Below are 2,920 nucleotides of genomic sequence, written 5' to 3' on the forward strand. Positions count from 1 at the left end.
ATGCCTCCTCATGGAGCTCAGTCCATTCCCACTGAGCCCCTTTTCACCACAAGTCATATAGGGGTCTTGCAATGATTGAAAAATCAGGAATGTGTTTTCTCAAGAGCACAATAGCCCCGGTACGTTCTGTAAATCCTTCTTTGACTCTGGCATCTTAATCGGATCTAGCGAGGAATGGGTGTCTGGTGGGATACGTGTCATTCCCCGCTTCCACCAGATCCCTAAAAACTTCTCTTCACTTGAGGGTGTTCATATTTTCTCAGGCTGAATCTTCAGCCCCAAACTCTCTAGATGGGAGATTGCATTATGTTGATTTATCTGAACCCTTTCTACCTTGTCCCCTCCCACAAGTATATCATCAATATATTGGTAAATACTGACCCCCTTTTCTACCTGAATTCTTTCCAGCTCCTGCACCAACGCATGATGGGCTACTGTGGGGGAGTGCTTATATCCCCGTGGGAGTCGAGTGAAAGTAAATTGCTGAGCTTCCCAAGTAAAAGCAAAACGGTCTTGGTGCTCAGATTGTAGGGGGACCATAAAAAACATGTCCTTAACATGCACCGTCCCCATGATCGGTGGGCTCGTTCCTGGATTGTAGGACTCAGCAATATTTGGTACTGTGGCCGTAAGTGGACCAGTATTCGCATTAAGTCTACGATAATCTACGATCAGCCTCCACTTGCCATTGGGTTTTCGTACTGGCCACACCGGGGAGTCAAAAGTGGAGTGGGTTGGAATCACGATGCCCTGTCCTTTTAAATCCTCTAACACAAGCATAATTCCCTCTCTGACCCCCAAGGGTATCAGGTAAGGCCTAACCTTTGTAAGCTTTGAAAGAGGAAGTGGGGGTGCGGCTTGTAGCAGCCGAATATCTGTCATTAGAGAGCCAAACGACCACTGTCTCCCTTTATTATCAATCCAGGCCCTCCCTTTCAGAACATCACGTCCCAGGAGGGTGAGTGGAAATTCTCCCACAACCATTGCTACCACGGCAGCAGTATCTTCCCCTGGCAATCACAGGCTGACCATTGCTAACGCCTGTGGTTGAACATTGCCAAATGCATCTGCTACAAACAGCCTCTGTTTAGAAAATTTAACCCCACTATTCAGCTATTAAAATGAAGCTATTCATTTTAATAGCTGAAATTTGAGCCCCAGTAGCTACCAAAAATGTGACCAGGACTTGTTTTGGCCCTACAATGCCCATAATTAGTAAATCGCCCCGGCCGTTTTCGGTGAGCTGTCTGATATATATCCAACCTTTGCCTGCCCCACTCACCATCAGAGGGCGAAGAATCTAGTTTCCCTGCAAATTTTGAGGGACATTTGTCTCTGATATCAAGAGACAAAATCGATTAAAAAGAGTGCACTGGGAGTGGGTTTTTTAAAGCCCGTCTCCGTATCTGCTGATTTATCAGGCCATTCTGACACTAGTTTTTCCAACTTGTCTGTTGAAAATCCATCCATCAAATCACGTGGAATTCCTTTTTGCCACCCCTTTGCCCAGAGGCTACTGCGCTTACTTGGGATGTCCCTCCCTCCCAGGGATGTTTTTCTATCACCCCCAGAGCATTTTCACTTCAGCTTGCCTCAGGCCCCTAGAGTCTGTTTTAGTGGCTGGAATGTTAATGGGGCCATACTTGCGTCCATAATTAATCAATTCTTGGGCCACCTCCCCCCATGTCCAGATTTTCCTATCTCGGGACCAGAGGCACCAATCGGGCATAAGTCCTTCTAAAGCAGCCACCACCCTTTCACCCCGAGGCATTGCTTGTATTTTCCCCTGTAACTGTATACTGATTGGCTTTAAGGAATTGGGGAGTCCTCTTATGAGGGCAGTCATTCGTTCAGGGTCTACTGGCATCATCATTGGGGACTCCTGCCTAGGCTCCAATTTTCAGTCATACATCATCTGCAAACAAGCTGCCTTCTGCACATTTTCCACCACTTGATTGACAGTTCCCATAATTGTGAGGGGATCCCCCTCTCCAAGGGCTTCAACTCCTCCACCCAACAGGCTACCCTCTGGGTTAAAGACTGAGGGGCACAGTGATTCCTAGTAATTAAAAATACTCCTGGTCCCCAATACCCCTCCACCTCCTTCTTGCTCAGCAAAATCTGATCCCCTCAGATGACAATACTCTCCACACATACGCCATCTCTGACTCTCTAGGGGTTCAACCAAAATCCTTTTTTAACTTTGCCAACTCAGTGGTGGCATAGGGGACCTCCTTGGCTGTGACTTGGGGGGATTGATCTTGATCGTCATTGTAAATATACTCGGTCTTAACCAAGGGTCGCAGCGAGGGCGCTTCTAATTTCTCTACTCTTACTCTCGCTGCCTACAAGTCGTCAAAAGGGTAACTACTTCCTGACCTTGGGGATATTTCCTCGTGGGCAGTGCCTGCAAGGAGTTGCTCCTTCAGAGCAGTCTGCAGATGTTTCACCTGGTCTCTCTCTCCTTCAAGCTGTTCCTTTAAATCCGTCACTTGCCCCTGAATGGACCAAATGAGGTTTTGGAGCGATTCAACAATTTGGGACTCTGCAGCGTGGCAGCGTTCCCTTGCCTCTACAGCAGCAGCCAAACAGGCACCGAGAACAGCACTAATAATCGATTTTCCCCTTCCTGATCTTATTCTTGCATCCTTTCTCAAAGCACTTGTTCAATCAGCCACACTCTGTAAGTTATACAGATTTCCCTGAGCCCAGTCCATTCCAGGTACAGAGGGTCAGGCATTATATTTTTCTAAAAATTCAAACAAAACTTGTCTCCCCAAAGGGGCAGTTTTAAGGTCATTCATCCCTATATAAGACAGGGAAGCAGTTGTCTCAGGAAGGCAGCACATAATAAAACAACTTTTATTATAAAAAATAAAATTTAAAAAGTTAGTAATGATAATTAAAAGTAAGAAATTAA

General features: G+C 46.2%; 1 pseudogene; it reads right to left on the reverse strand.

Annotated features, from left to right (window-relative positions):
• Positions 1–1,561: 1,561 nt before the first annotated feature.
• LOC104615747 lies at positions 1,562–2,804 on the reverse strand (annotated as a pseudogene).
• Positions 2,805–2,920: the final 116 nt, after the last annotated feature.

Source organism: Phaethon lepturus, unplaced genomic scaffold (genome assembly GCF_000687285.1).
Source record: "Phaethon lepturus isolate BGI_N335 unplaced genomic scaffold, ASM68728v1 scaffold7600, whole genome shotgun sequence".
Classification (NCBI taxonomy): domain Eukaryota; kingdom Metazoa; phylum Chordata; class Aves; order Phaethontiformes; family Phaethontidae; genus Phaethon; species Phaethon lepturus.